This window comes from Vollenhovia emeryi, unplaced genomic scaffold (assembly GCF_000949405.1).
Source record: "Vollenhovia emeryi isolate VEMERY1.0 unplaced genomic scaffold, V.emery_V1.0 DF939225.1, whole genome shotgun sequence".
Classification (NCBI taxonomy): domain Eukaryota; kingdom Metazoa; phylum Arthropoda; class Insecta; order Hymenoptera; family Formicidae; genus Vollenhovia; species Vollenhovia emeryi.
The window spans coordinates 602,565-610,220 of NW_011967141.1; the positions used below are offsets into that span (position 1 = coordinate 602,565).

The following is a 7,656-nucleotide window of genomic DNA, read 5'->3' on the forward strand; positions in this document are numbered from 1 at the left end:
TATTAGAACATTTTCTTTCGTAGGCCATTTCTATTTACAATAAATAATGTACGCCAGTTCGTATGCGCCTTTCCTGGATACGATCCTGAAAAGGGCCCAGGCACTTTTAGCCGTTGATACACTGTTGGATATAATAAAAATACGAACTGGCGTACATTATTTATTGTAAATAGAAATGGCCTACGAAAGAAAATGTTCTAATAAAAGTAATTAATGTAATTACTTGCTCCAACGTATAAAAGTATTTACGCGTTATTCGTCAACACTGCGAATTTTTCTATGTCACACCGACTTTGCACTAACACACGTACAAAAATCCTGTGATTGGTTATAATAAAAACATGTCGGATGCGCAGTACGGATCGGCGCGAACGTGAAACAAAAGAGCGAGTGGGCATACTGGTTATACTGTGCCTGCAGCAGAAAGAAAGAAACCTGAGAGCGGCGACGCCGGTGTTTTATTTTACGCTCTGCTGATTCCAGCGCCTAAACGCCCATTTTCATTTTTGAAACTACTGCGCTACACCCATTCTCAAGCACTGCCGATAAAGTCTCCACTTGGTGTGTGTCCGCGCTACGACCATTTTTCAAGCGGGTAATGCAGTGCCCAATTGTGGTTGTGTTCCGTGCTGCGTGCATGAAATGTCGGTAACACGAGAGAGTTATTAATTTTTCGTAACAGGAGTAATCATTGATATTAAACTAAAGGTGGATGTCAAAATAAAAATGGATGTCAAACTCCTGTGCTTCTTAGTTTAATATCAATGACGTAATATTGTAAGTTTTCGAAAAGAATTTTACTCCGTTTCTATTCGCTTGCGTTGAATGCCACTTCACTCGCGAATTTACGCTTCCGTTTGGAAAGTCTCTCGTCACCGACACTGCATCCAAATGCCACTTCACTCGCGAATTTACGCTTTCGTTTGTAAAGTCTCTCGTTCACGACACTGCATCCAAATGCCACCACTCGCGAATTTACGTTTCCGTTTATAAAAGTCTCTCGTTCACGACACTGCATCCAAATGCCACTTCACTCGCGAATTTACGCTTCCGTTTGGAAAGTCCTTCGTCACTGACACTATATCCAAATACCACTTCTTCGGTTTTCACTGTGTTCGATTGCCACTACGCGCAATAGCGATCGCGGTTTCTTTCCGCACTTGTCGCGAACGCGTATCAAGAAAGAATAATACGATATGCAAAGCGGCGCGGGCATGATCGATCAATTCGACTGTCGCCGCGTGAATGATCCCGCGCGTACGGCGCCGTAAACACCTCTGCCGAAAATCGAGCGCGGAGTTCAAGAAATGACGTAGCGCCGTAAACACCTCGAATCGGTTGAGAACAATCTATTGTGTTGAATTATTCGGCTCGGCTCCCAAGTCGAGCGAGGCTTCTTTTTCCGCGTGTCTTCGCGTCGCTCCTCGTAACGCGATCATCTCCTACGTAACGCGATCGTCTTGTACGAGAGAATTATCAACATTTACTATATCAATCGCGTTTAAGTAACTGTCGTGATCCGTAATCGTATCGTTGAATTCTACCGTGATTTGTCGAAATAAATATCACGCGTAATTGGAAAAGAAAATGCGAGGCATTACATATATAAATTATTAGTTAGTTTCGATACATCCACGAGCGATATAAATACATTTTTTTAACCGCCAAACTCGGGCGAATCTCTCTCACGTTATGCTTTAAAATTTTCGTCGGTTCACGTTAAACATTTAATCACTTTCAGATCAAAAGCGCAAGGTAATACACAAATCGTCGGGTAAAATAATAACAAAACATTACAACATATCGATCGCTCGCCAAGGAATAATCTCTCTAACATTATTACGAGTACGTATAAAATTGCGCGTATAACATAAAGTTTCCATTTTCGTCGCGTTCAGGGGTGCCGTTTAGATAATCGAAATAATAAAGACTTTTCAAAGCGATCAACAGCGATCAACCGTTACCGTCGAAGAATAATAGCCGTTTATCCGTGAAAATCACCGGGGCAGGTACAGCGTATCTTTCATTATTCGTCAAAGTTTTTTTTTAGTGTTTTTCAAACTCCCGCACCGCTCGGTGATTGTTTACGTCGAGCCGCCGCGCCGCCAGCGACCGCCGCGCGGTCAGAGGACGTTCGCGCTTCGCAGTATCGTTCGAGCCGCCGGCATGTACGCCACGGACTGAAGTGCGCGATCAATTTCCGCGTAAATAAGCGACGCCACAACCACGCGATCGAGCTGATTGATTCTGCAGGTGCCGCGGGACGTCGTTTTCGTTCCTCGGGAGAATTCGAGGTACATCGCGTCGATTACGTGATTCGTATAGTGCCGCCGTAGTAGCGCCGCGCAGTGGCCGCCGGGAACGGCGCCATGTTGGTCCATTCGAGGAGCGCCGTGGACACGCAGCGAATCGGTCCGCGTGCGATCGTCGTCGCGTTTCACAGCACGCACAATCGCAGTAAGTTTACCATTGTGTCCAGTTTAACAATCGCGCGACGTAGACTCGACCCTCGCGCGCCGGTAAACCTCCGAGGCGCGTAAATCTGGGAAATCCAGGCCGAAATCTTACGCGCGGCCGGCGTCGCCACGGCGTCGTCGTATCCACGCGCGCCGCGAGCGCACCGAGTTCTTCAATTTTAACTCGTATCTCCTCGCGCGTGCAGTAATATCCGAGTTTTCCCACGTGTGATGCGCGGCGAGAGAAACGTTGGCGCGAAATCGCCTTGTCGAACGCGACGCTCGTCAAGTTAGCCTCGCGCATCTCCGCGATCGAGTCCTTCCCGCCAAAACGTTCCCGTCATTTCGCGCGACGTCTCATGATCGTCTCGCCAGATCTAGCTCGTACTTTTGTGCGCGATTGACTCTCGTTCTCGTTGCAGCGATGTCGTGTCGTGCGTTACTTCGGTAACTAGCTTCTCTTTCGCGAGTGCCGCGTTGTACCAGTGTGAAATGGAGGAGTCTGAGAGGAGTCAGCAGCCTAGGAGGCATCGGGCAACGGCGGAGCAACTCTGTGGTGAGTACGATTGTTTGTGGATTATTCTCGCGTTAACGTTCTTTTCGTGGATTGTTTTAATCCCTGTGATACAATGCCAGCAACAGGCAATAGGAACAGGGGATAGAATTTTTGACGCGTTGGATTTGTCGGAAATTTTCTTCCAACCAATCCAACGCGTCAGACATTCTATTCCCTGGTTGCCTGTTGCCTGGCACTGCGTGTGTGATAGGCTTTACTCTGTCGTTCCGTTTACTCAACTCGTCCGTTCGAATTGTTCGCCTGAGGATCCGAACGATTTGTACGTGTGTCCCCTATTATGAAACAAGTTTCCAATATGAGATAGCAGGATTTCTGGTAAATTAACAAGCATCATCTATGTATTGGTTTCACCGTGAATTTATTGCTCTGGAAAGTGAAATCTGTTTAGTGGACAATTCATTGTTAGATCGTGTAATCGTCGCGAAAGAAAGATTTGTGATTGAATTTCAACGTTGAAAACCCTGCTATCTCGCGTTAAAAGTCTTTCTCATAGTAAACAAGGAGAGAGAGAGAGAGAGGTTTCTTTGGATTTAGTATTCCTATTTATTTGATTGAAATTGGTTTCATTAAAACAATACATGCTTATACGAAACATTATATGTTTTGAATAAAAATTTTGTTGTTTCATTCAAACAACCTATATTATTTGATGGAAAAAATACTATTATTTGAAGTAATATCTTTCAATGAAATAATTATGTTATTTGGCCAGGCGCTTATAAAGTTTGGTGCTGCCACTAGATGGCCGCCGAACTCGTAAGTAAAATCGCGGCCGCTAGATATACATGTATAAGCGACCGGTGAACATAGTATACTAATTCAGCGTTTATCTTTCTTCTTCTAATGAAAAGACAGATTCTAATGGAGGAAAAAGATGTATGCATATTTGCTTCACACATTTTCTATCAAACGATAATGTTTGAATAAAAACGATAATATCGTTTAGATTAAAGAGAAGATTCCTTTTGTTTCAAACAAATATTTTATTTCTGACAAAGACATATATTATTTCAAATTCAAACAATCGTGCTCATTAATTCAAACATTGATTTGTTTCGACCATTCCAAATATCAAATTCGTTTGGATACAACAAAATTTATTAAATCCAAAGAAATCGTTTTCTCTGTGTATGGGACTTTCCTCTATAAATCGTGGGTACTCGTAATAAAACATCTCATTCTCATTGATATATAAAGTACAATAAAATAATATGACGTGAGATTCTAAAAAATTTTGTCGAGAACACTGAAATTATATTTTTTTTAACTTATTTTTATATATTATTTGCGGTTATTAATTAATTATAACGTGCAGTTATAATATCCGTTGAAATCGTGAAAGAAGTTTCGTTTTTCTGGATCTCACATCATTTATTTTGTGTAATTAGGCCTGTTCTTTATTACTACACTACTGAACTAGTGCAATAAGTTAAAATGAAACAAATAGATTGCCTCTCATTCCAACTCATTGCACCAGTGTGCACTAGTTTAGGAGTGCAACAATAAAAAACAGACCCTATATGTACGTATGTACATACGTGAAATACGTACTTTCAAGATGCGTCTCGCATGAATACATGCATACTATGCATTACATAATTGCATGCATCTTTGTATTTTCGCGGTCGGTTTTCGCGATCGGTTTTTCAAGAAAAATTCTCAAGAAATTATTAATTGTTTAATTTTATCTACATTATAAATTTTAATTTATCGTGGCATATGATTAAAATCACTCTAACGCGAAGTAAATTTTTTTCTATATCTAGTTGAACTTCGAATTCAAAGATCAAGTTACGAAGGGTGGTCAATATTTTTGAATAAATAACGGAAGTAAAAATAATTTTGACTCGTATATACAGTAAAGTTTTTGGAATTAATATTCTTCTTTAATTAACTTCTCGTGGTTGTGTATTTTACGATACGATCGACGCTCGTATATTCGAACCGTACGAAATATTTGTCGGTGACGATAACCGACTATGGAAGGAGTTTTCTTCCTTTCTGATCTCTGGTCAAAATGACCAGATTGTATGGCCGGGAGCAACGAAAGGTAGGTCCAATCTGGCCCAACGAAGGACACTAAATACGACGAAGTAAGTGGTCAATATTGGCCACTCTGATGGATTACCTAAGTAAGGTGCTGTACGAAGTATACTTTGATTTCTTTTAATTTGTTACAATTCGGGTGGGTTGTGCTTCTATATACATACATTCTCGCATATGTGCGAGAGTGAAACTCCTATTAAATCCCGCGGGCGCGTTAAACTCCCAAGTCAAACCCCTAGAAAACCGCGTCGGGGTTAATTAAAGATTTGTAGGTTCATTATACGTTCAAACACGGATAGGTAGAAAATGGATAGGTACTACATTGGGAGACACATTTTGACGAATGAAACGAAACAAAGTGATTGAATTATTTTGTTGACTGAATCGTTTAGTTGAATATTATAAAAGGATTCTGCGCATGTTCACTCAACCAAATTTGTATCTTGGTTTAACCAAATTTTCCAATTAAATTTTTTGTTGTATCAACTGAAAGATTTGTTTGCTCATATCCAAGCAAGAAATTCAGTTGAGTCAACTAAATTTTGTTTTATTCAACAAAATGGGTCTCTCAGTGTATATATACATATAAATGGATCCTTTAGAGAGGATAAATAATAGGAAAATAATTTTTGCATTAATTTCTTTTACAAAAAGTAACATTGCGATTAGATGGTGCAATATTCCTTTAATAGCATGCAACTTTTGTTGAAAACAATTTTTCACAAACAGGTTACGAGTAATTTAGAGTAGACAAGTTGAGTCATTAGTGACTCATTGTAAAGAATTATATGCCTACTGTAAATAACTATATTATGTATAATATGATTATCAAATTTACGTGTGTATGATTATTTTATAAGTATATATGTATAAATAAAGTTCGATGAAATGAGAAAAAGTTAGTCGTACGTGTGTGCGTGCGCGTAGCGTGTAACTGACTTTTTCTCATTTTATCTAACTTCATTTTTTTAGTAAAAATAGTGAATCCAAAATTATTCTTTTAATTATTTTTAATTCTTTCTCTTATTTTTTTATGTGTACGTACACTGTCCGTCAATGAAAATTTATATAAAAGATAAACATATCCTATATAAACTCGCTAGGGGAATGGACCAAATTATTGACGAGCAATGTACATTTTTTTAAAAGCTCCACAAATCGCATTAGGTCTTGTATTTGCACGTAAACGCCTTTATCGACACTTTACAATTCAAATGCAGATTTGATATTTTTATTTTTATTGCGAGAAAATAACTACAAAGTCACGATTTGTTACTTTTTTAGTAACTGTAACTGTAACTAGTTACATTTTTAGCGAAAAAGCTGTAACTGTAACCATAGATACATTTATAAAGTAACTTTCCCAACCCTGCAAATAAAGTATACTATTGGGTTACGTGTATAAAGACGTGTTATGTACAAGTACATACGTGTATTATTTAACAAGAAGAAAGTGTCAGAGCCAGATAATCACCACTAATCTATCCGGCAATGTTGAGTGTAGTTAAAGCTTGGATGGGTGACCGCGATTTTACGGCTTTTCACACATGGTCGCGAAAATATGTTAGCTCCTATGATAATCCTTAAAATCCGGAATTTGTTCATAATTTATTTTTATTATTATTGCGATATCCCAAAATATGATTCTAGGATATTCCTCGGATAAAATGTGCCGTGTGGGATACATTTCGATTTGAAATATATCAGAAATATAGCACAATATTTCTGCAATATAGTTTCGGAGCGGACATATCTATATTGTGGCAAGCTTTTAGGAATATTTCATGCAATATTTCAATCTTGCAATACAATATTCCTGCAATATTCCATCAATATACCGTGCCACAAGGGTGGTCACTTCTTTGGTATTTGTTTATACTGTGCAAATTTATCTGGAAATTTTAAATATCTATTGTCATGTTTTCTATTTTGTATGATTTGCATATACTATAGGTATTTACAATTTTAGTAAAGGACCCCCGTACAAATCTTGTGGACATTAGGTGAATTTGGTTGTAAATTTGGGAATTTGTAGCTCACGTATCGCTGATCAAAAGTTCTCATTACATCAACTCAATCCATTGAGCTGTTTGAGCGCTAGAGATCGTCGAAAGTCAAGAATTAGAGTAACGTCCGAAGACGGTCGAATGTCTTGAAAATAATGTATTGTAGAAAAACATGTTATGAACAAAAGTTGGTAGGTTCAATGAAAACTAATTATTAGTGTGGTCAGATATTGGGCCCGAGGCCTAGTGTGGGCCTTATGAGACCTAATCGATTTTTTCATATAAAAACTTGTATTTTTGTTCTAGATTTTGTTTAAAGCGATTTTTCTCGACCATGTCGAAATTTGGCACATGTCATGTGGCCCTGTAAAGAATCTTTTATGTATATTTGCATGTGCATATGTGTGTGCGTGCAAATGTGTGCGTTTAGAACAATAAGCTGTCATTTAAACATCAATAACGTCTGCTACAAGGATTTTCTTGCAGTAACTTTTTCGCACCATTATAGATGAAGCTTCGTTAATAAGTTTCGTTGAAGGATATTGTAGTTATGTGGACGTTACACACACAC

The 7,656-nt window shown here is 38.7% G+C and overlaps 1 protein-coding gene across 1 annotated transcript in view; it reads left to right on the plus strand.

Moving 5' to 3' along the window:
• Window positions 1–2,621: 2,621 nt before the first annotated feature.
• The window catches only part of LOC105560698 (liprin-alpha-1), a 53,194-nt gene continuing 48,159 nt past the window's right edge, over window positions 2,622–7,656 (plus strand). Inside the window, exon 1 of the mRNA XM_012010031.1 lies at window positions 2,622–3,012. The gene's annotated coding sequence lies outside the window, so the exon portion shown is untranslated. The remainder of the gene's footprint in view (window positions 3,013–7,656) is intronic.